Below are 26,743 nucleotides of genomic sequence, written 5' to 3' on the forward strand. Positions count from 1 at the left end.
CCCTGCCATTATAAGTGTGTCACAGATGTTGTTCATAGAGCTTAATTTGTTTTAAACCTGAAAAGTTGTCAACTTCTTTCATAACCTTTGTCACAGTTTGAAGAAACATTATGGCTCTGACCGACACTTTTGACCCCAACACATTTTAAGTAACCTGATTATAAAATGTTATGATTCTTATTTCGAAAGTTATGGAGCGGCTGCTCTCATGTACCGGTTCAGAAATCCCCACCAGCACATGTGCAGCATGTATAAACACACACTCATCAAACTGATACACAACGACTAGCCCTCTAGTCCTGTAGCGCTGAGTACACTTTGTATTCGAATGCTACATAAATTAGCTCCGAACTCCCTTTGGCGAAACCTATATAAACACACCGCGCGGCGCAGCCACCGAGGGTCAAAATGGTTTACTGAAGACCTCCAACCCGCGCTGCTCAGAATGCACTTTTTCTTCTCTCACAGACTTTCCTAACATCTAACATTCATCACATGACGTTAAAACACAGGCTGGCACCTGAATCAGTCTTTGCCAGAAATTGGTGATGACAGGAGGGGTTTTGTGAGAGATTACAGCGGTTTGAGGTTTGTGGTTGTTATCCATTCTGTTTATTTTAATGTTAAAAATAACACAAGCCATCATGGCCTACCTTCCTGTAGAGGAAAAGAAAAAAGGAGGCAAGAGGGAAGCTGATCTGCACGTGTGAATGCAGATATTTACTTTTAGTTTTCAGTGCAAATAAACATTTTAAAAAATACTTAAATGTTTTTTTTCCCCTCAAAACATTCTTTAAAAAAAAATAAAATATGCATGCTGTTATGAGGTGCTGAATATTTGTACTTAGAAATCAGTAAAGTTTCATTGCAATGGTCCTGCAAAATGCTCCAAACGTGCAAAGTTGGTTTATGACATAACTGCAATAAAGTAGCCTATAGTTAACAATCACTTGTTTACAAAGTGCCATGTCTTTACTTAAGATTTTCTTATACTGAAAATGTTCATTTCCTGTCATCTCTTGATATATCTGAGAGCAGGTTTTTCCTAATATCTGTCATTATTAGCAGAAAACATTTTACACATGGGGGAAATCAATCAAGTCAATAATTCAAAAAGGTTCCTAATTTAAAGCTCTTTCTTGGCCTTATGAAAAGTAACATAGTTCTTGTAATGTTTAACTGTAGCATTTGTTACAATAAGAATATAATTACAAGTAAGACCGTTGCTCCTCATCACCATGGTAAGGCCAATGCTAACTTTCTTTTTTAACTATAGAATTTATGAAAAATAGCCCCCTACACAGTTAGAAACTATAGCTACAATACGCCACAGTTGTAACATAAATCTTTAGTTAAAGGTCTATTCCCTTAACATATATTGTAAATTCTAGAAGTTAGTCAAAATTTTCCATAATAAATACAATGGAATGTGATAAATTCTTGTAAAGGTCGTCATGAGTAATTTAAAAAGCTGTCTGATTTAAGTTGGAGATCGGCCTTTTTAGTTTATGTGGCTGTTTTAGATCATGTTTGACTTTCTCTAAAGCGTTTTAAAGTGGTACATTTCCCAATAGAATTCAAATGGGCCGCACATTTTATAATCAGCATCACGATAGGAAAGGCTCGCGCAAATCTTTTGGAGCACGCTGGTGAACGTGGCGCGCCACTCGTGAAAAATTAAATAACTGGGCTTCAATCACAGTCATATTGCTCAAGCTGGGACATTTTGAGCTTGTCCACTTTCTATCACTTCCAGAGGTAGTTGAAAACCCATTCGACCGGATTGCTTTCTTAGTGTAAACGCTCATGTGGATGAATGTGTTCAAACAGCCACATTAGACCGTCTTCTCTCCGTCTACTGACCTGATAAGTAAACATTATGAGAAGAGCTCTAGCCAGACGGGCTGGAGACCCAAGTTTGGTTTGAAGATGAAAAACGTACCAAGCACAATGTTCTCTCACCATTCCTGATTTCTAACACACACTCACAACGTTCTGTCATATTTACAGGACTGTAATGTGAAGATTCTACAAAGGAACATTTATCTTTAGCAACACTATGAAAGTAAATAGCAGCCACAACAATACTGGTATAACCGTAGATATTATGGGTACAATATGCATCACATGACTAAACATGAATCATCGGTTTCAAAAGCCTCCGTTTTCACAGTCCACACTACAACGTATAAACAGTGTTTTCAGATTTATCCATTTGAGGGAGTGTTTTCAAAAAGCTCCGTCTTCATTGACAAAAACTCCATCTCAGTGTGAACAGAAGACCAAAACGGAGAGAAAAAGATGTTTTCAAATGAAGGCTTATTATTGTGGACAAGTCCTAATTTTCTAATGACTGCTAGTTGACATGTAGCTGCAAAGTTACTTATAGTCAGTGAAATGGTTAAAGTGGACCATCGAAATAAAGAGTTACCATTAAAATGACACTGTACAACCATTCACATTAAACTAATGAAAGCAAAAATAAGGTTACACTTCAAAGGTTATTTCCAATGGTCCACTTTAGACATTCAACTAACTCTCATTAGAGTATTAGTAGACTGTAGCAAGACTGTTAGTAGACTGTTAGGTTAGGGTTAGGTGTTAAGATTCAGGTTTGTAGAATAAGTTGACGTAGTTGCAAAGTTACTTATAGTCAGTGGAATATTTGTTAAAGCCCCATTATGTAGGATTTCCGTTTTGGTCAAACAACGACCCCTAGAGTCGCTGTGGACTACTTGTATTTAACGTTACTGTCGTAAATACCACTCACGCAGCAGTCTCTTCACTCACTGATCCTGAGCCTGATGCCCCTGTATACCCAAGCGGGAAGGAAGTCGACCGGAAGTTGAAGTCGGCCGGGTGCCGCCATCTTGAGCGGAACTTCACTTGCGTTAGCAATCCCATTGACTTCCATTCATTTTGGCGTCACTTTGACAGCGAATAACTTTACATCTGAGGCGTTTGAAGACTCCATTTGTCCATTTTTTATTTCTAAAGAAACACGACAATGTATAAAATGCTCCATTACCTTGTAGCTTATGTTATGGCCCCGTAGAAGCAGTTTTTGTAAAAGTAGGCTAACGATTGCGTCATAACCAAGCGACTCTTTGTCGCACATTAGAGAGATTACCGTATGGACGGGAGGAGAAGCTCGCTGGCAATCGGGGGGACGTGGAGGCAAAATGACAATATAATTAATCAGAATACCTAGCAAAAGTTGATCCTGCTCCATGCTCATGGACAATTCCTACTTACACTCTCCGTCTCTGCAAGATTCGGAAGGGAATGATTCAGATTTCTCTTGGCACAGCTACTAGAAGACAGACGGGTTGCTCACGTGGTCCGTGTAACGCTTTGCTCGGTTTGAGTCTGCGCGTCAGGAAAGGAAGTGCTAAGAAATCGCTAAAAATGGGCTTCACTTGTCTCAATTGAGTCCCAATGGGGTCGCTGTGTCCATTTCTTTTACTGTCTATGTGTATACCAGTCCCTGTTCAGTCGGATAGAAGCTGTAATGAGTGGAAATAAGTTGTGGCCCCTTTAAGAGCTGCGCGCCCTGTTTAACTGACTCGGCACAGTCTGTATAGAGACAGCGCATTTAGGCCACGCCCACACCCAGGGGGAAAACAAACCAACGGTCCCCATTGACTTTGCATTGCGAGAGGCTGCCTCCTTGTCATTTCTTGCTTCTAACAAAAGACAGGAAAATGCCTAAAAGCTGCTGTGTGACAAGGTGTACAGAAAACAAGCTAAAAACCCCAGAAATAAGTTTTTATAGCTCTCGACCCCATAAAACGAGTGTTTAGGACCAAGGGTGTAGATTTGGTTTGAACATTGGGGGGGTTGAAGTTTGGGTCTGCATATTTTTCATGTGATCATGGTATAAATATTGGGGGGTTGTAATGCATAGATTTAAATATTGGGGGGGTTATCTCACCCCCAACCCCCCCACAAACTACGCCCCTGTTTAGGACATAAAAGTGGATACAGGCAGTTGAGACAGAGCGTCACGTGTCTCATTACTCTGAGAACTAACGTACGTCTGCTGGAGGAGACCGTAATCGGCGACACAGGATAGTTTATCTTACAGAAATGTAATATATAAAACTGACATTTGGATATTTGACTCACCAGTGACCAAATGTTTAACTTACTGCACACGTAGTGTATTTTTAGTGCATACTGAGTGTCAGGATCCCACAATTTACCCATTCGTTCCAGCCTGTATCCACTTTTATGTCCTCAAACGCTCGTTTTTTGGGGTCGACAGCTTATGAAAACTTATTTCTGGGTTTCTTAGCTTGTTTTCTGTACACCTTGTCACATAGCAGCTTTTAGGCATTTTTCTGTCTTTTGTTAGAAGCAAGAAAAGACAAGGAGGCAGCCTCTCGCAATGCAAAGTCAATGGGGACGGTTGGTTTGTTTTCCCCCTTGGTGGGCGTGGTCTTCAGATTATGACGCGTTGCGCTCTGTCTCTATTGTATGTGCGCCTCGAACACACCGTAAGCGGATTGTTTCTGTTTGATGCTCATTCTTGTCCTATTTTTGTCTATCAAGTAATGCTGTGGACGGTAGAACGTGGTGTGACAGACAGTTACACGAGTTCGATTGGAGAATAAACACAACGCGTTACAAATCATCGGACATCGAACAAGCACAGCTAGCCTCCGAAGATGTCTACTAATCCATCAACAAGAACGCCAGGTGCTTTTTTGCTCACACCAACGAGTGAAAAGCTTGTCCGAGTGATATACAGTATAAGCAATATACTTACAAGTCCAACAGCATGCGAGGATGTGTTGGGGGAAGTGAGGTAGCCTATGTTGTAAAGCAGTCGAATTTTGTAGTTCTTTTTGTGCGCGGGTGTTACTACCCGAACCCCGAAGTTTAAAAGTACGATTAAAAACTATACAAACCCCGTCAGGCTATGGCAGACGCGTCATTCAACCTATTTTAAGTCGATGTACCATCACAAGCATTTTGGAAATATATTATGAAGGTTGAAAAGTTACTTAGTGTTACTTTAAAGGGGCATCAAAATAAAGAGTTAGCAGATATTAAGCAGACTGTCAACTAATACTCTAATAATTTCTAGTTGACATGTAGTTGCAAAGTTACTTATAGTCAATTGAAAGACTAAAGTAGCCCCTTGAAATAAAGTGAAAAAAGGAGCTGATTAAAAAAACGTAAAAGTAATAGTGACCAGTTAAACACCATAAAATATCCACTTTCCATTTCCCAAACTCCCCTTTAACCAGAATTTCTGAAATCATTCCCATCACCACTTAACTACAATAACGCATGTTTTCATATGAGGTTTAATTTATGCTTAATGACATGGGAAAAACCACAAATGAGCCTTGTAAAACAAGCCTCTTAAATCTCCAGTGAGCGGTTCTCCTTTAATAACCAGCAATGCTGAGGCAAACGTTGTTCAATTCATTTTCTTTTACGAGCGTACACTTTGTGCTAATTATTGTTTTGAGTATTTTGACATCATAGTTCTCCAATAATATGTCTGTTTAGTAACACTTTGCTATATTAAATGCCATATTGAGGTTATGTTCATAGCTACAGTCTGATGTTAAAATTTCTGCCATGTATAATGGTACTATGCTATATGGCAAAAGCATGTATATTCTGTCCTAAAAGTATGTATTTGCTGGTGAAAGGAAAGTGTATTCAACTACGCCATCAAATTGCATCTTGGTACCATATACCCCTGTTTGCATTAGTGCAAATTAGTAAATTCATCCCCTTCACTTCAGGTTAAAAACCTTTATAGTATGCAATTTTTCACTAAGCACATAATAGCTGAATTACTTTCTACACTTGCCAAAATGTACACTGCACTGAGTACAGTATCCCACAATGCAATGCAACTTATTGATGAACACAAATCCACCACAACTTTTTGTTGACTTGTTATAATAATAATAATAATAATTCATTACATTTATATAGCGCTTTTCTCATATTATTTGTCTGACAAAAAACAGGTTGCGACGTTCGTCTGTTATAGGACAACTTAGTTTGAATAAACGAGCAGACACTGATTAGCTATTTGATCGCCTAAATTAAAAAAAATAAAATTAATATTTGTGTAGAGTTCAATGTTGTTATCGATAGAGATACACGGATGGGGTATTATTTAATCCACAACCGCATCACAAAACGCGCTGGTGCCTCAATGTAACGGTTATTATATTTTCTGCTATATTTGCTTTTTATTTATTAAATACATGCAATTGGTTGATGAAACATTTATTAAAATTAAGATACAATTTATACAAAATGAAATTCGCTTTAAAGAAAGGCTTTCTACAAAGAAAAACTTAATGAAGTGGTAAAAATTATGTCTGACGATTTACAAAAAACTTGCTTTGGTACTTGGCAAAGAATCAAATACAGTTGGAAACGACGTAGACCATTACCTGGCAGGGATCACTGGTGATCCCAGATTATTTTAGTTCAAAATATGTTTGAGCTTATATATCTCAATATTAATAACAGTCTGGTTAATTTTGAGTCTTGAACTATAAACTCTCAAGGGTTGGCTTTCTAAATGTATGTGTGTTATGTTTCTATTCAGAATTACTTATGAGCAGTAACCTTTTTATTTTGGGCATTTCATGTATGCAGCACTTGCCAAAATTGGGGGTGATGAGGAAGGGGTTAATGACACAGACTGTTAACAATTGTTTTTAATTAGTATTTAAACATTCTCTATGATAAAAAATGTTTATAAAAATATTTTAATAATACGGTTTTGGCGGTTATAGAGATCTAATGACAGTGTTCAACTATAACCGTCGGTCTCATGGTTATATACTAACCATCACACCCCTAGTATAATGATGTTCTCATTATAATTTTATGTAGGTGATATGACAGACTTGTGCTGCACATGTTGCACTTAACTGTATTTTTCTTTTTGAAGTCAATCATATTTCAAGCAATTCAAAACCATCATGTTGAAAAATGCGCATCTGAAGTGTCTTAGCTGAAGGAAATAATCCATTATCTATCGGCTTTAATATATTTGCCATATTTTCTTATCGGGCTGATAACGATAACATTAAAAATTAACATATACTGATACCGCTGATGGCTGATATATCGTGCATCCCTACTAAAAATAGCTCTTTTTATTTCCAAGATGATTACTGGACACAAAGAATTAATGCAGTAAGTCATGTGACCAACATGTACTGTTTGAAATGTGTAGCATTACATAATGTGTATTGTTCTGTATACTGTTTAAAAAATATAGTAGGTCCCACGTTATATTGTGTATTTATGTCAAATGTAATACCATTTTAATTAGTCATTTGATACAGTTCATTTATTGTGTCCATACATGTTATTACATTGTACTTATATTTTAATTAAACCTGCATGTAATTATGTATTACATCTTAACCCATCCTCAAACTTACCCATACCACCAAACCTGTCCTAAACTTACCCATACAACCAAACCTGTCTTAATCTTACCCATGCCACCAAACCTGTCCTAAACTTACCCGTATCCACCAAACCTGTCTTAAACTTACCCGTATCCACCAAACCTGTCTTAAACTTACCCATGCCACCAAACCTGTCTTAAACTTACCCATTCCACCAAACTTGTCCTAAACTTACCCGTATCCACCAAACCTGTCTTAAACTTACCCATGCCATCAAACCTGTCCTAAACTTACCCATACCACCAAACCTGCCTTAAACTTACCCATACCACCAAACCTGTCCTAAACTTACCCATGCCACGAAACCTGCCTTAAACTTACCCTTACCCATACCACGAAACCTGTCTTAAACTTACCCATGCCACCAAACCTATCCTAAACTTACCCATGCCATAAAACCTGTCTCAAACTTACCCAAACCACCAAACCTGCCTTAAACTTACCCATACCACCAAACCTGTCCTAAACTTACCCATGCCACGAAACCTGCCTTAAACTTACCCTTACCCATACTAGTGTTGTCACGATACTAGAATTTCTAACTTCGATACGATACCTTAAAAAATATCGATATTCGATACCATTTTCGATACCACGGAGAAAAAAACTGCCACAATATTAAGTGGGTATTTTTTTTTTATTTAAAGCTGAATATAACAAGTCTAGAACATGACAATGAGGTATATTTTACAAAAATGTCCTGAGTTCTATCTGTTAATATTTTTTCATTGGACCAGAGCTAACATGAGCCGTTGTATTTTTATTACCTACTGTTATCAAAGATTAAAATATACTGTAACAAATGCATTGTTTATCGGTCATAAATGCTGGTTAATACATTTACGTTATTTGATGAACAGATTTAAACACAAATGTGCGTGCATCACGCGCAAAAACAATGCTCACTATATCGACTTGACCTAAGTCAAGTCACCTTTATTTATATAGGCTAGTGCTTGACAAGATTGTGTCAAAGCACTTAACAGTATCAAATTGGAGGACAGAGTGTCAGTAATGTATAATAATAACATTAAACATTCAATTTTCAGTTAAAGGCATTTCATTATTGAATTCAGAGATGCATTGTCTAGCTCAGTTTAGTTTAATTATGTCTGTGTAATCAAATTGATGATAATCGCTAATGAAAGCAAATTGCAGAATTAAATCATATTTTTTTGAATAAAGTTAAATAGGCACAAGTTAATTTACATTTGACCACAGTTAAAATATTTACTTCTAAGATTCCTCAGTCAGATTATATTAACTTTAAGAATTACAGTGAAAAAACGAGACAACAAACTCATAACAACAATACTAGGCCATATTGGTTAATGTTTCAGAAAAGTTAAAATGAGAAGTTACAGGGGAGTTACAGTTAGATATAGGGGAATTCAGAAAGAGGTGACCCATTGATGCTGAGTAGCATACAGGTACATGCTGCTAAATGGTCCCCCTGGAGCTTGTTCCTTTGTTTTCAGAATTTAAAAAAAAAATGAGTGATGGGATAGGCCTATTGATAGCCAAACAATCTTTTGGGTGCCCGCTGCCCGCTTGCAGTGTGAAGCGCGTGTCCGCGCTATTCTCCAACATGCCCGCTCGCGGTGTGTTTTTAACGCGTGTCCGCGCTATTCTCCGACATGCCCGCTCGCGGTGTGTTTTTAACGCGTGTCCGCGCTATTCTCCGACATGCCCGCTCGCGGTGTGTTTTTAACGCGTGTCCGCGCTATTCTCCGACACGCCAGCTCGCGGTGTTCTTTATCAACCAAAGCCGGTCGTGAGGGCGCCGCACTCGCCATTTTTCCATTCACTTCGCTTTTGCTATTTAACCAGAGCGAATGAGACGAGTGCGGTCACGTGTGGTGTTTGTCAACGCGCCTTTGGAGAGAAGTGAAAGTGACAGCTCGGCTAGTATGGGAGTGTCGATACTTCGGGACATTAGTATTGGTACCGTTCAGATATTTCAGTATCGATATTTATCGAAATATCGATATTTTTGACAACACTAACCCATACCATGAAACCTGTCTTAAACTTACCCATGCCACCAAACCTGTCCTAAACTTACCCATGCCATGAAACCTGTCTTAAACTTACCCATACCACCAAACCTGCCTTAAACTTACCAATGCCACCAAACTTGTCCTAAACTTACCCGTATCCACCAAACCTGTCTTAAACTTACCCATGCCACCAAACCTGTCCTAAACTTACCCATGCCATGAAACCTGTCTTAAACTTACCCATGCCACCAAACCTGTTCTAAACTTACCCATGCCACCAAACCTGTCCTAAACTTATCCATTCCACCAAACCTGTCCTAAACCTACCCATAAGTAATAGCAAAAAATAAAAAAAGGAAAACATTAAAAGTACAACATGAATTTGTAAATTGCAAAAAAAACAAAAAAAACAAACACATTTTACATTATTTGCACGTGTGCACTTTAATACAAATGATGTAATGTAACATCAAGAGCAGAACAGACACATGCAATTTCATTTCTGACTGAATGCATGTCAGAAGGTTTAGCGACCTGTTAAAAGATTTGGTTGTGAGTGTCAACAGTGTATTTTGTCAAAGCACACAGCTCTTCTGAGGTGCTGACAGCACATCAGAGATAATGAAGCAGTGCTAAAGACAGATGGCCTCTTTTATCAACAAATAACAAAAGGAAAGATAATAAGACAAAGAGAAGCAGAGGAGAGAATGAGAAATGGCTGATCATTTGTCTGACAGACTTCACAGAGTTATTCTCTTACACAAATACCAAATAATTTGAGCTCTTGTTGGCACAGAATGTTGCCTCTCTCCTGACTAAGTGTTGCAAATGCATGTGATCAAGTGTTTAATATACTGCTATATAAAGAAATCCAGAAAACACAACAGCAAAATGAACTGAATGTGCTTTTAGAACAATGTAAGTGTGTTTAGATTGTGTCGCAACAGCAGTATGTGCTTTGCAATGCATTAGCAGTTTCACACTTAATGCATCATAGCTGGAATACGCATAGTTAATTATGCTAATCTATGTGAATGTAAACTCATCTGATTGCTATTTTGATATATAATTCTCTCACTATTTTGTAATCATTATAACAGCATTTCACAGCTGTTTTGAACTCAACAGAGACTGATACACGCCAGAACGGCTTTTAAAGGGATAGATAGTTCAGCCAAAAATGAAAATTCTGTCATCATTTACACACATTCATGATGTTCAAACCCATATGACTTTTCAATTGTGACAAAAATTCCAAAAATCACAATTAAAATGTAATTTAAAGTTGTTCATATTACTATTTTCCAGCATATTCACTGACAAAATTTACCTCTGCGTAATGAGGCACCATATTTGTATGCATGTGGCCAGAGGAGGGGAAGATTTTACCTAAGACCTAAACTTCTTGTCACACAAAGCTTATGACTTGGAAAATAGTAATTTTTAAGAAACTTTTATGTCCATATTCAGTTTTGCTGTATGGAAAAAAGTGGCAAAGACATTCAGGACATTAATATTCTACTTTTGTATTCCATACAAGTTTGAGGATGAGCAAACATAATGACAACATATTAATTCCCTTTAAACATTAAAGACTATGAATCGTTTTTGTTGGAAATGGTTCCAGTAAAAAGCCTTAGCACAACAAAAGTCCTTTAAATTAAAGGGATAATTGTATTTTGTACTTTGAATAATTGTAAATATAAATAAGATATACATATGCACATGTACACAGACAATTAACGGACATACTCTTAATTTAGCACAGCACTTATTTCCAAAATCTATTTGTCTCGTATCTCAAATGATGCTTGCTGTACCTTAAAATGTATTTACTGACAATAAGTAAACAGAGTGACAGCACAACATAGACTGTGTAAAAGCCTGATGCACTGTTATAACAGTCTTTACTTCAATGAAAAGGTTTAGCAATAATTGGATAATTTTTACTCGCCCTCATTTCGTTCTAAGCCTGTATGCTGTTATTTCTTCAATGGTAAACAGGGACAACAAAAATGGAGAATTTTGAAATAGTACACAACATCGCTTTCTAGAATGATAGTTCATAGTGACCATCTGTCAAGCTTAAAATGGACAAAAATAAACAATAAATGTTGAATGTACCTATTTTGTTACATTTATGTTGTTTTTTGAGCTTGAAAGATGTGGCCATAGTGACCTGTTGTTATACTGTAAAAAGTTGACTTAATTTTAAAGCAATGGGTTTCCTCAAAAAAAATGTTAAGTAGGCTTCATGCGTAATTGAAAAAATTAAGTTATGTGAACTTGACAATTCCACATAACTTAATTTTTTTCAATTACGCATGGTTTATTTATTTAGTAATTTTAAGGCAACATGTTTCTGATCACTTTTTACAATGTATATGGAAAAGAGCTATGTGGATATTCTTAAGAATGTCTCTCTTTTGTGTTCCACAGAAAAATAACAGCATACTGGTTTAAAAATCATGAAAGTGAATAAATTATGAGCAGTGAAGATACAAATATCTTCAACTTCAGGGCATTTTAAAATCACTTGGTTTAGTGATTTCAAACTCATTTCAGAGTAATAATAATTTAATCTGTGGAAAATACCACAGTAAAATTGACAGCAGAAAAATGTTACCCTGACCTGTATCTGCACCACGATCGAAGGCATCCATCAAACACTGCATAAAGTAAATCTTTCATGGTTATATTTGGGGAATACGCATGAAAACGAGACTTCCGCACACAGAATTCAGCAGAGGATGTGTCCAAAAAGCTGCACTGAATTTGACGAATGATTGTATGCATTTCTGTTGAAGAGCTGAAGAATATCATCGGACCGTCCAGATGGAATACCAACATTATTATGTTAATGATGAGTTGCACAAAAACATATGGACACAGATACATATAGGCCGATATATATATACATATAGTGCATACACACACATGGATGTCTGTACATCGTAAATTTGGCAGAAGACAAAGCGACCATTGGGACAGCTGTGAAATTGTATTTTAAACACAGCTGCTGTTTTGTAGACAGTACAACAGTGAACAGGAAGCAGCGTGAAATTTGTTTAATATGTGAGAGCATTGTGGTAAAAATCTACCTTTCGACCACTTTTGTCCAAAAATTCTCATAAAAACGAATACCTGAAAATCTATTCAGATGCAATAAGTTGAAAAATTACAAACTTGTACCATTGCTTTTTTAAAAATTCTTATTAATTGATATAAATCATTATTTGATAACACACAAGAAAAGAAAACATGGAACCAAAGTTTATATATATATATATATATATATATATATATATATATATATATATATATATATATATATATATATATAAAATAATGAGCAAATTTTGAAGGCGATATATACATTGTTTTTGAATACAGCACATTCTTTGGGTCAGTGATGATTGTACAGGCTGTTGTCTTTCTCAAAGCTCTCAGGCATGAGAAATCACTTGAGGTGAGCTCTCCAATAGCTCACAGGACAGCCAAATGTTTCCCAAACAAACCTGACGACTTCCTGGATAGGCCGACAGCTAAGATCATTTAGAGCCTTTCCTCCAAACAATTTAAACAGATGGAGACGAGAGGACAGGGGCTGTAAGCGAGCATTGTACATCATTTGTGTCCCTTGGTCAAGTCAAGTCTTGGTCAGAACTCAAGAGTACTGCTTTTAGACTTTAATAAGCGTTTCTTGATTAAATCTAAGCACTGCTGCAATGCACAACTCCTACTCTGAACAGTTGATTTGATATGGCTTTGAGCCTTGTGTTTGGTGCCAACACTAAATGATGGGAACATTAGTTCATTTGTTTTCACATTGTGATGCAGCCAAATCGACTCGCTGCTTTTTTAGAAAATTGAAGTGTTTCCGATTTCACTGTGAGCTATTTGTTACAGAATACCTCTGATTGCTAGAGGGAAAAAAGCATTTTGAAAAAAAAAAAAAAAAAAGATGAGCAGATGCACATTCAGTAATAATTAAAATAACACTGAAGTAGCAATGTCTAAAGAAGGTTGGAGCATTGCTCAAAAGTGATGCAATTTCCTTCAGTGTTAAAATTTGTTCTCATATCCCAGCTTAAAATGCAGAGAGGTCTTTATATAAGTCACTGACTACCTAAAAAGTGTAAACACTGTGGTGCTATCAAAACATCGGTCTGTTTGTTTGAGTATCCCAACCAGGGGTGTGTTTCCCAAAAACGTTGTTAGCAAACTATGGGTGCAAGATCTATCATTACTAGCATAGTTCAAAGATTTGGTGTTTCCCAAAACTGTAGTTCCAATAAATAATTTGCAAATAGCATCTCAAGTTTGTGTGGTTGGAACTACAGCTCTCGACCTGTTGTTAGCAGTTTCTAGCAAGCTTACATATAATAAATACTATGTCTATTAACATTTTAATTTAGGGGACACCGTTTTCAACTAAAACGTAAAACTTTTTTATGCGTTTTGGCTGTTCATTTACACGAAAACTGCATTTTGGGTTCCTGAAAATGCAAACTTTTGAAACCGGGTTTCAAAGTGGAGGTTTTTGAAAACAGTCTCCGTGTAAACAACAAAAACGTAAATCTCTGAAGACGATGACATCATGCACGTGTATTACGCGTTCAGTCTATAGTGTTATATCGCCATCTAATGGCCTGGCAGTAGAATACAGCGTTTTAGTCGTTTTCGCTGATCTGTGTGAATGGGGATCCTTTTGACAATGGTCTCGTCTGTACACGGAAAATTTAAAGGAAAATCTTGTCTGTTTTAAGCATATTGTTGTCGTGTAAATGTAACCTTAGTGTGTTAGCAATCTGACATCTGTTAATGACCTCATTGATGATGCAAGGCGCACATCCAAAGTAGCACGCATGCTCCTTGTATGCACTTAATGAACCATTAAGCATGTTCATAAATTAACGTATCAAACCTACAAACTAAGCTGAAAAGTCAGATTTGAAAGTCAGCTTTTTTTCATTTGGTTCTTTTTAATTTGTTTATTTCAAAACGGTTCTTTGGTTCAATAACCCGTCCGGACATGCTCATTGTTTCATTCCGTGCTACTTCGAATGTGCGTCTTGCATCATCATCACTGAACTACAGTAAAGTTCGATTCAGTTCGATCAAAGTCCCTTAAGGCAAGTAATTTCACTCAGTGGCCATCTTTTAAACGCCTCTCTGCAGATATTTCAGTCATGCAAGTGCAGCTTCTATCTCTTTGAATGGGGGAACGCCAAATTCTCCAAAGCTGTTCACCAAGCTTACTATTAAATTTCAGATTTGAAATCAATTAAATCTGACAACAACTGTTTAATACATTTTGTTTCTAAACGCTCAAACAAAAACAGATTTTTTCAGGGTGGACCAGCCAATGTGCTTGTGCGTGTCTCAGAACAACGGTAGTTGCAGAGATGCAATGACTTTACCAATTGATGATTGGCTCTTTTATTTAGAGAGTGTGACTTATTCTGCCATATTGCGCATTGCACTTTCTCCCATTCATAAAAATATGAGTGCACTGTATTTGTACATCTAAAGTCTTTGGTTTGATTCTGTGAACTGGTTTGACAGGTAAACTGGCTTAAAAGAGCGATTAGTTCAAGAATCAAACCAATGGTGTGATTGTTGTGCGGGGCTAGATGTTTATCAACCAATAGCAAATAAGGGCAGTGTTCCAAAAGTTTGTTTACTAAATACAGCATTCCTTTACTGAATGTTATTCCGTCGTTCTCAAGAACTATTACCGGTAAGTGGAAATGTATTGACTGGTTATTCAACATTGTTCACTATAGTGGATAAAACAGAACTCCTTTAACCAGTTTCGGAAAAATTGCTAATTCCTATCTGGCAAATTAAATTCCATGCATATATTTTTTAAATAAATGTTATGGTTGGTGAAATGTCATACTGTCGCTGTGTGTATACCACAACGATCTCATTACAAGAGGAAATGTGGTGCTTATGTTAAACATTTAGCATTATCAGCTATATAAAAATAACATTTTCCATTTAAAGAAAGAAAGTTGACTTGTAGAGCAGCAAGTCTTCTGAATGAACAGACCTTACTATCCTATTCACCAAAGCTCTGAGAGGAAGCTGTAATTAGCAAATACAGCCAGGGTGAAAAGTAGCAGCTGATTCAAACTCGTAATGATAGACATTTTAAGCCCAAGGCGAATGTTTTATCAGTTTGTTTCAGGAGATTTTGGCATGTCTCGTTAAGAGGCTGTTATGGCACTAATTGAAGTCTGAGTGAGGTTAAAATTGTATGGTGGCATGAGGAAGTGGGAATCAATTTTCAGTGACATCTCAATGAATATAACATTCAGAGGTATTATGAAAAGAAGATGAGCTAATACGGCACAATTTAAAAGATTATTCAAATGGTGGCTGATTGCTAATGGTTAGATTATCTGTTCACACTGTACAAGACATTCATAATATTATAAAGCCACAATTTATGGACCTACACCAGGCCCTAAACACTCAAAACTGGAGGAATTCACTAAGAATGAATCGCACCTGATGATAACATCATATATTTGCACTTACTAAGATTAGGCAGACTAGTAATAGCCATTGAAAATGATGTAGAACTATGGCTTCTTTTTTAGTGCCCTGTTAAACTGGATTTCAAGTGGTTTATTGAATAAGATGCAGGTGCAAAACCATGTGTAAAAGAGCTGTTAAGTAAGTTCAACCCATTGAGTTGCTTCAATTTTCTTACACAAAAATTCCTGATCCTTCAGCCTACCATTGCTAGAGACTTCTGAACTGTAAGTTCCTGGCTCATGTTCTTTGGGAACACATTTGTTTGTCTCTCATGTCTCACGAGGCCCATGACATCTCAATGGCCTGTGAATTTCAAAAGTGTGACAGTGTTGAATGTTCTCCTAATGAACTCTCCCATACTGTCATTGCAAGAGCCAACCAGTCGGGACTCAAATGAGCTATAAAGTTGACCAGGAATCACTTTTCTCACTGTTCGACATTCATAATTGTTCCACTGTTTTTTCAATTCCTGTATGATTGTTGGTGGGAAGACCTTGAACGTCAGACTAACGTCTTTTCCATAACGCCAGAGTTTTACAGCCTTGACATTCAACAGTTTCTGCATGACACATGGCTATGTTTTAGTTAATGCTACGCCATATTTCCCCTCAGTTGGTGAGAATTTGATTGTTCACTCTGGAATTGGAGACAGGCTTGCCAAGCAGGAATTCTTGTCGTTACGCTGTGGGGAGGAGAGCGGTGTTCGTTCCTCTTGACTTAGTCTCAATGGGTTTAACATCTTTCATTGTGGCCGTTCCTGTTCAAAACAGTTGCTTTAAACTTGACCTTCGGCTGTCTGCACTCATCTTAACATGATTTACCATAGCTGACAGCCAAGAAATATATATGGTTTCATGTACAGCCCTCAACCAGACGGCTGACACAAAGGTTCCTGGGTTTGGTAATCTAACAGAGTTTTTTAGTTACTTCAAAAAGAAAAGTTTCATAATACTACACTGCAAATTCTGTAGTTCCTAACAACTGAACCCTTTACAGATAGTGAGCGTACTGAACATCCTCCGTACGCTTTTGAAAAAGTACACTTAAGCATATTTTAAAAAGAGAACTCATTATGGAAATAATATACAATAAAATAATATACTTAAGTGCAAACTGAATGTAATGTTCTTGGACACTTAATTCCATGTTATTTACAATTGATGAAAATGTATTAAATCATTTAAATTTATATTAAATCCAATTAATTGAACTTAAGAGTGCTTTTGACTTATAGTTTCATGATTACTTCTATTGTCTAATATGGTTAAAGTGTACTGTTGAAGCATTTGTGGTAAACTAAAATTTCTCTTGTCAGTTCTATTGAAACTTGTATGCCTTGTATTTAAATATGTTTGTAATTACACATTAAAAATGGCAATTTACTACATTTAACATGTATTAGCTTAAAATGTGATATTAAATAAGTTGAATTTTTTTTACATGTGGTTTAGTATGTTAGTCAACACATCAAAATGAGTGCACTTCTTTAAAACACGACAAAAGCGTGCTTAAGTGTGTTAAGAAAGCGTACTCTATTTAAGTTCACCTTTTATTTCATTACTATTGTATTATCAGCAGTAAATATACTTTTAAGATTTAAAGTACACTACAAGTGCACATTTGATACAATTAAGACTTAAGTCTTTTTTACCAGGGTTGGGCCCAGCTGTTGATACGTTCCTCAACAAATATGAGATAAAGTGATGTGCGACAGATGTGCTTATTCCTTCTTGGCTAATTCTTATCTCCTTATGCACATATAAATTTGATTAGAATAGTTGGATTGAGTTGTCTAAGATAATTGAATTCTCATGAAAAGGCACTCAAAATGAGTGATAAGAATTTTTTTATATATATGATTAAATTAAATGAGTAACTAAAAGTAGTGACAATAATCTTTTTTTCCCAGATGCGTAACTAGCTCTGCTGCTTTTAAGTGTAGATTTTACAGCAACAAGGTACTTTCTCCCACAATTACCAGTGTAGTATTGCAAAACGCAACAATATTCAATTGTATATTGCATGATTTTGGGAATCATGATTTTGTGAATTGGTTTGTTTGAGCGCAGCATGTACTGTATTTCATTAGCTTCCCTGTGATTTGGTTATAAAAATCCATGATTTAGTTAAATCTTCGGCAATTAAATCTAACTCGTTATATAGTTCCAAGTATCTGATTGCCAGGATTGACCAATCAGAATCAAGTATTCCAGAGAGCCACCTAATAAACAAGTGTTGATGTTGAGACTGTAATCTAGGATCGTTGGTGCTTCTAAAGTAGAAGTCAAGCTATACATCTGCATTGTTATGTTATGAGCCAGAGACCTGTTCTGTGAGATTTCTGGCCTTAGATAATGCATAGAAACGCTTTTGTTAGAAAGATACCATCTCAATGCAAACACAAAATTAAGCTTATTGTAATGAGGAGCTGTTTCAGCTAGAGAAAACCAGTGATCCATTGGATAGCATGACTAACTACGTTCTATGGGTCAGCAAAACGTTTTTGCAAACGTTTATCTATTTGCAAGATCTACATCGACATCTCTTCAAATAGCCTGGAGGTGTAAGCAGGTAAGAAGGCTTCACACAACCGTCTACAGGTTGTTGCTAGTGAGCGTTTATGACTGCAGGAAATGAGCTCTAAAGCCATACAACCAATCATGCTGAGCAGCTGTGAGTGCCAACAGAATGACTCAGGCTAGAAGGTTCACACAGACACGAATGGCCAGACATGCTGTAAAGGTGCGTGATAATTCTTCTTAGGCCACACATAGCGGAAATGTGGGAGGTTGCAGTATATCCCATAGATCTCAAGGCTGTGAATCCAATGTGGAACTCATTTTGTGAGAAGTTAGCAAGAAGTCACACATATTGTCAGACATTATGAAGGAAATCTACTAGTGCAATCTATCCGTAACCAGTGCACACGTTGACTAAAGGAATCACAAATTGTAACAGAGCAAACAATCTGAGCAAAATCTCGCAAAAACAAACTCACACAAACTGAGCCGAATGCAGTTCATTTAGAAAATTTAGAAAATAAACTCCCTAAAACACACTCTGACTGATTTAATACCCAACAGACATTACAGGCGTTTTCTGTCATTTGTGCACATTTTTCCAAAATTCATGAACTATACATTTGAAAATATAAATGAAGGAATTGTAAAATTTTTTTTTTTTTTGTTATGTAAAATTAATGTAACAAAACGAAAATCTAAAATCTGTTAGTTTTAATTAAATCCAACCCACTGTGATATAAAAGTTCCCAAATTTGAAGAAACACTTTTGAAAATGCATTAACTGCTGCACGAAAGTGACGCAGCAGTTTAGTGAATTCGCTCCTTAGTTTACAATTGTCAAAATTGGAATTGTCTGCAATTTTCCTTTTTATTACTATTTATGAAACAAATAAAACTACTAAAAGCATTATTATATTAGTTGTTGCATTTATTTGAATGAACTGAATCATCCACAAGATCTAATTTCATGAAAAGTGTGATAGGAGCTTTTGTATAGGAAGTAGTTATTGTGTTCTGCTTAGTGGCATACGTATATTTGCATATTGAAGTGATTTGAATTTGTGTGAAAAACAGGAATGCTTTTAATGTGGGTAGTTGACGTGATCTGTGGTGTTAACTACATTTTGCTATGTATTTTTAAAATAATTATATGTATTCAACTTTTGTGTCCATTTTAGTTGAATGACCGTGACATATTTGTACTTTAAGTTTAAAATTAAGTCAAGGTGATTAAAAATGGAAATAGTGACCAGTTACGAGACTCAAGATATCTGTATTCATTCACATACTATATAACCTAAAATCTTCATGTTGATAACTCCCATGGACACGTTTTGCACCAACTACCAATGTACGCATTTGGTGAGCAATTCATTAAGCTACACGATAACAGTAAATATTCTCACAGCTGTCTGAATCATCTGTTAATCTTAAACATGAAAGTACATGTCTACTCACCCACCTGCAGTAGCAAAAGACAAAGTAGTAATGTAAAGTCAGGGCCCACAAGGGGAAAGTGGTTGCGGCTGGTTCAAAGCCTGCAGATTGTGTGTGCCAGTTCAGTGTATGTTTTGGAGACAATCTCATGTAGAGACAAGCACTGCAAAACATGTCATCTGTCCATGAAATAAAAACAGAAATGCAGTGGGTGGGGTGCAGGTAAGGGCATCATGCTCTGCGGTTGTTATACTGTATGTCAAATTAGGGCATATATCATCTGTTAAGCAAACTTCTCCCAATTGTTATTTTAGTGCAGATTGTCGACCCGAAAATGAATCATTAGTCACTTGTGCACATCCTCAGCTCTCAAAGATTAGATGAAACATGCTTGCATAGATGTAACCTCTAACATACAGTACAAAGAAAATGGCAAAATATGAAGTACAAACAGTGGATTCAAGAATAAGTACATTTACATGACAGCGATGTACTAAAAACGGAAAATGTTTTCTTTTTGCGTTTTTCACATACAGACGACAACGTTATCAAATCGAGTCCCGTTCACGGATCCGCGAAAATGGCTAAAATCGCTGTATTATCCATGCCAGGCCAGTAGAAGGCGATGTCACGTTGTAAAGAAACACTATGCTTCAATAGACTGAACACGTAATACACGTGCTTGACATCACTGGTTTAACAAATTTGCGTTTTTGTAGTTTACACAGAGACAATAACGGACGATTTACAGACGAATAATACAGTATGTTCTTGTTTTTTTTTTAAAGTAATGATGAATAAAATCAAATACCACCCTACACCACAGCAAAACTAAAGGCGCTATTTACAGAATTGTATCAGCCAGCACAGCAACTGGATGAAAATCAGAGGGCATTCCATGTAATAAATAATGTGGAGATTCAAAATTCACAGAATTTACACCAACATGTCACATTTTGTGACATTGCCTCAACTTCAAACCAAAAGAACAAAGTGTCTAAAAAAAATAGAAAAAATTTAATTTTAATGTTCAAAACAATGCGATGTGATATTCTTTTCAATAATAAAACGAAATGTGAAACAATATGTAAAATAGGTAGCAATAACAGTTTCTCCTCATTGAATTTACTGAAACTTCTCTGAAATGTCTATGCTGACTAATAATATAGTTTACATTGAAAAAAGCAAAATAGAAACCTTTGCACTATAATTTCAAACTTTTCAGTGCCGATGTCATTTGAAAGTCAAAAATATGAAATCATTTAAAAAAAACAGCTGTTGTCTTGAATACAAATATGAGAGAAACAAAGCTGCGGCACATTTTAATTGTGTAATTCCTGCAAAAAAAAGTGAACTAATATTGTCAAGTATTGTCAAGCACTTGGGATGAAATTCATAGCTTGACAAAGAATTGTATGATGAAATTGGAACAGAGGAATAATATCCTATGAACATGTTGACCGAAATCGCATCAGGGTTCTAAATGAGACACAGATTTTTGGAGGGAGCTTATAGGCTTCTCGCGAATGATTTCATGAATACATTCTAGCATCTGTCTGGGCATGTAAACAATCCTCTTCTTCGTACAAATATTTTTTTTACATTTAGATGTCATTGCATGATCTAATTTACTTAGTTTTATCCAAAGAACCCCCCCCCCCCCCAACAGAGAAAACATTGAGGTTGAACGGCTCTTTCAAAGATATGTGAATTCTGGCATTGCAACGATCTACTAATAACTATGCATAAACTTGTAATGCTAATTAGCAGAATTCGTCTGACTTAACCTGTACCAACAGTCATGCTTGTAAAGCACTTTTTTGTTATCTTTTAGCACTTTTTTACTGACGTTGATGCATTCCAGCTTCGTACCTCATTATACAGTCATTCTATTCATTTATCACTTTCACCTCCCTACTCAAATGTTGCGTGAATCACCATGGGAACAATTTTCAAGCTCTTGTGTGGCCATAAGGGGCATTAAATTTTGCTCTCTGTCGGAGGTCGGCCTTCTTTGCACAAACAAACACAGCTTATCCTAAACAGAAGCGCTCCAAAGCAAGCTCTAAAAAACTCATAAAACTGTCTTGGCAGTGCACACAAGTGTTCTAGGGCTGTCCAAACTCTGAAATACATCAGAAGATTCTATATATTCCAGACCATTTCAGCCGGGTGCCAGAGAGATTCAAACTGGACCCCAGAGTCAGGTTTTTAGGCTGAGCACAGCTATTAGTCTGCAAAAGTATTTTGTGTGTGAACATGGAATGTTGGGTGAGTAGAACTAGATCCACCTCATCTATTTTGTTTGGCCAGATGGTCAGTGTGGTCTTATCAGGCTATATAGTCAATGGGTTATTTTATATACACACGGCCATTGCTGGTACTAAACTATAGGCTCGAGTCGTCAGCCTGGGTAACTTAAACACCCAGGGGAGTTGCTGGCAGTGGCCCACCTGCCTCATTAGAAGCCCTCATTACCTCTCATTACCACAGCGGCACGCTACGCTACGTGAGCACAGATCTACAGAGAGAAACCTTTAATTCAGGCTCAATGGGAAACCTGACCCTGCTCATGAATAATAATAGCCAACATCATTGTATGGAAGGAAAATAGCACTGTCCATCTGCCTCGGGACTAGAGAGCATCTGGGAATTTGAAAAGCTTCACTCACTCAGTGTCAAGTAAACTTTGGGTTCTATCCAAGCCGATTTCAAGAGGGCCGTCAGTTTGCATTTGGACCGAGACACCAAGGCAAGCAGTTCTGGGATAATATCAAGAGATACATTATATGCAGTACATAATAACACCTATTGTTTTATTCTTTTTGTGCTGGATTCAAGCGGGACTTTATCTTTTACAGATGTTGACTGAATTGCCCAACCTGTTCTGGACGGTATGGATTTCAGTTCCTTATGTATTAAAGGGACACGTCGTATTTGTATGTTCCAACTTAACTCATCTATTACATCATTCTGCCAAAATATTCATAAAATTCCTCTGCCTGGGAAGCATGTCTGTGTTGATTTTTTCCTGCTGTTCTCGTATTCAGACTTCACTGCGGTCCTCAAGCCGGCTGACATGCTAACCACAACTCCTGCCCAGATGAAAATGATAAAAAAATGTTCCATGTCTCAGAGAGGAATGAGGCAACGACAGCGAGACCCTCTCGTTGTGTAACATGAGTGGCATGACGGATAGATGGAAAGAAACAGAGAAAGAAGAAGTGAGAGGTTTTATGTTTTAGGGGTCTCTAGTTTAGAAAAGAATACTTCTCCAAAGATCCCCCATCACATATCAGACCTCCTTGTTCATCTCTTCATGTGAGATGAACACCCCAAAACACTCTAGGTTTCATAAAACCACATGTTATTCTTTTCCAAACCACAAAATTTGGTTTGGAATTCATTCAGAAACAGCTTGGGGTTTCCTTTTTCTCTTCTTCTTTTTTTTTTTTTTTTTTTACATTTTTTTATAAATCCTTTAACTTTTTGAAGTTGATGAATTAAGCCCCACTTTTGCTTGTCCTCTCCCCTCTAGATACCATCTAGTATATCACTCAAGTTATTTCTTTTCCATGCATGCATTGCTTTTCTTGTCAACAGCACCTTGAGTCTTCCTGTCATAGGATACGGGCTCATTTCAGATTAAAAGCTTCCCCTTTGCTTGTTGACAGGTAGCAAGTCAATTCACAAGCATTCCACAAAACTCATAATATCAGACATCAGCACCCAGTGCTGCTTACCTCACAGCTGCTCTCCTCTCAAGTTTGTGAGACGTCAAAACCCCAAGTTAGTTGTATTCCAGATCTCACACTCTTCACAGGTTTATCCCCAAAGCCCGGTCTTGTTCAACATTACAAAATGCGAGTATCCAGGTCCTGTGCCATCCACTCCAGCCCTGCTCCCACTCTCTCTTAAGGGAAATTGATTGTTCTGAAAGTTGGAGTCCCATAGCTACTCCCCTGACCTCCACTGCAGGAGCCAACAGGTCCTAGTGCCTCCCCTTTCCCTCCCTCTCTGCCCCTCCTTTCTCTCGTCACGTCTATAGGCTGCAGAATCCGTTGTGTAGCGCTGAGAATAAGAGGTAAGTAGAGCTTTGTTTAGGCCCCGTTCACAAGACGATTCACCGTTGTGATTTGCTTGGCCCATATCAGCCATTCAGATCTTGACATTTCCCTAGTCCTGTTAGTCATCGTTGGAATTACTTACCTCAATAGTTGTTTCAAACTCTTTTCTTGAGTCATTCAGTCACGATCCATTTTGCTCTATAATTTCAAAAGCGCCTCATGAATTTGCATGAGAAAAAATGAGGCAGTGTATTGCAGATGCAGAAAATGAGAAACATAATAAAGGAATGACAGAAATGGCGTTTCTTTTTTTAGTACAACTCCCACAATCAAAACCACGAAGGAGAATAAAAGCCAGCAGATGGAACCGCTTTGATAGGGTCTCCAACGATAGTTCAGAGGCCTTGAGTTGAATTGAATTTAAAGAAGAATTACGCTCACAGGAAGTGGAGTTGGCCGACTGTACTAAGTGAGTATGACATGAAGAGTTTTCTCACAGTGAACAAAAACCTGGCATTAATAATTTTGGATTGGAAATTCCCACACAAAAATGTACATCTCTTCAAATTAAAGTTCATCCAGTGGTTCCATTGTTTTATTCATGTCCCTTTTGGGTGTTCAACTTAAAAGCATATATAATGCAATTCGATACCCAGCACACACCCAGCTTTGAACTGGGCCAGTTCACTCATATATCATAACATATCTCATCTCATTTTTTACCACTGTGTCTTTCCTTTAGCTCTCTGACTTTAAGTAAACCAGGTTCAAACATTCATGGCCTCTTCAATGCAAATAATTATGTCCTTAGCTGAAATATCAGTTTTAATCAACCAAAGAATTGAAAAATTATTTTGAGATTGGTATTACCACAGTTTAGCTAAAATATGAATTGACATAGCTAGTTGCTAACATTAAACAATAGAACCCTGTTCAAACAGCCCTAAACAGTTTTTTTTGTGTCCAACCAAGCTGTTTCCACTGGTCTGACTGGTCTGGTATGATACATTTAGTGGTGATTTAGGCACTTTTTTAGCATTTCAGGCTGGGAGACCAGCTATACTGTACCAACTGAATACCAGCTTGGGTAGCTTGGGAAACCAGCTAAATAAACTATCTCATACCATTTAAGTCTTGCACCATGTTGAAACTGGACACAAGCAGTGGGACGCAACGCAACAAAATCAGAGAAAACCCATTATAATCAGTGATACTGTTCTTAAAGGGATAGTTTACCCAAAAATGAAAATGATCCCTTAATTTACTCACCCTCAAGCCATAGGTGTATATCACCGTGTTCTAACTACGTGCGACGCCGCAACGTGCGATAAAAGGTATATTTTCCATGTTAATCAGAGTTTTTGTCTTAACCAGCCGCGGCTGCGACACGCGACGATTCTATTTTAGAAACGGTTTCTCATTTTCTGTGACGTCGCGCTGGAACAACAAACACAAAGTGTGGCAATGATAATCTCAGGTACTGTTTATGTACTTTAAAAGCATGCAATGTGACTTTGAATATCATTTAGTGCTCCCAGCTTTGTAGCTGTAAAAGCAACAATGGATAATTCACCTCAGATCTTGAAATTAAACAAATGGAAACAAGAACGTCCAAACTGTGAACAAACAAGTGTATTCTTTGACAAAGATTGTTTTAGTAACTCAGTAGCCCATGTATATTTACTAATGTTTAAATGGTGTAATATTTGTGAATTTCATTATGTAGCCTACTTATCCATTTTCTTGCGACTGCTGTCAAGATTATTCTCTGGTGCTGTGCACTTGCCGTGAGAGCCCGCCCACATGCTGTTCTGATTGGCTGTGGGTTTTGATTGATTTTGACGCATCTCGCAGTCGCGACGCGTCTAGTGTGGACAGATAAATTATTTGTCGCTGGAATTTTATTGCATCGCATCTGGTTAGGATACGGTGTATGACTTTCTTCTTTCAGGCAAACATAATTAGAGTTATATTTAAAAACATCCTGGCTCTTCCAAGCTTTATAATGGGAGTGAGTAAAGTAGATTTTTTGAAGCCCCAAAAAAGCACATCTATCTGTCATAAAAGTAATCCAAGTAGCTCCAGGGGGGTTACCTTTTGAAGCGAAGCGGTGCATTTTTGTTAGAAAAATATCCATATTTATAACTTTATAAACTATAATCACTGGCTTCTGGGAACGGCCGTATGCGAGTCGAGTTCCGAATGAAACGCTGATGAAGTCAATTAGTAGCAAATCTACTAGAACAAGCACTTAAAGCAACAGTGAGTAAAACTTTCAAAACTTGACAATTATTGCACTGGAGCTGCATAACCACTTGCTTTGTGTAGCATCTGACACTCTTTGCTCTTCGCGAGTCCATGGCAATGTAGGAGAACTGTTATTGTGTTCGGGCAATAGATCAACACTTTCAAAGATGTGTCAACTGCGAGCTGTCTTTACAAGACCAGTTTTAGTAGTGTTGAGTTGGAATGTGACCTGGTAGCCGTGCAGACCCCTTGACCCTTCCCACTGGTTCATGGTTGGAGGGGTGGTTGGAGACAGCAAAGTCATCACAGGTCAAGTGTCTCTGGATTTAAGTTTTGCCGAAGCCATAATTGTGTGCAGTGTGGCAGCTGGGGTTGAAGACTTCCCACCAGGAGTGTTTTCACATTATGGACGATGATATAGTACTAAACTTTGAGAACCAAAATTCTTTAGCCGT

The 26,743-nt window shown here is 37.2% G+C and overlaps 1 protein-coding gene across 2 annotated transcripts in view; it reads right to left on the minus strand.

Annotated features, from left to right (window-relative positions):
* Positions 1 to 23,874, minus strand: part of ngfa (nerve growth factor a (beta polypeptide)) — a 33,521-nt gene extending 9,647 nt beyond the window's left edge. For both annotated transcript variants that reach the window (XM_081386317.1, XM_081386318.1), the window contains exon 1: positions 23,718 to 23,874. The gene's annotated coding sequence lies outside the window, so the exon portion shown is untranslated. The remainder of the gene's footprint in view (positions 1 to 23,717) is intronic.
* Between the last annotated feature and the right edge of the window lie 2,869 nt (positions 23,875 to 26,743).

The sequence above is a fragment of the Scardinius erythrophthalmus genome (genome assembly GCF_964197995.2).
Source record: "Scardinius erythrophthalmus genome assembly, chromosome: 15".
Lineage (NCBI taxonomy): Eukaryota > Metazoa > Chordata > Actinopteri > Cypriniformes > Leuciscidae > Scardinius > Scardinius erythrophthalmus.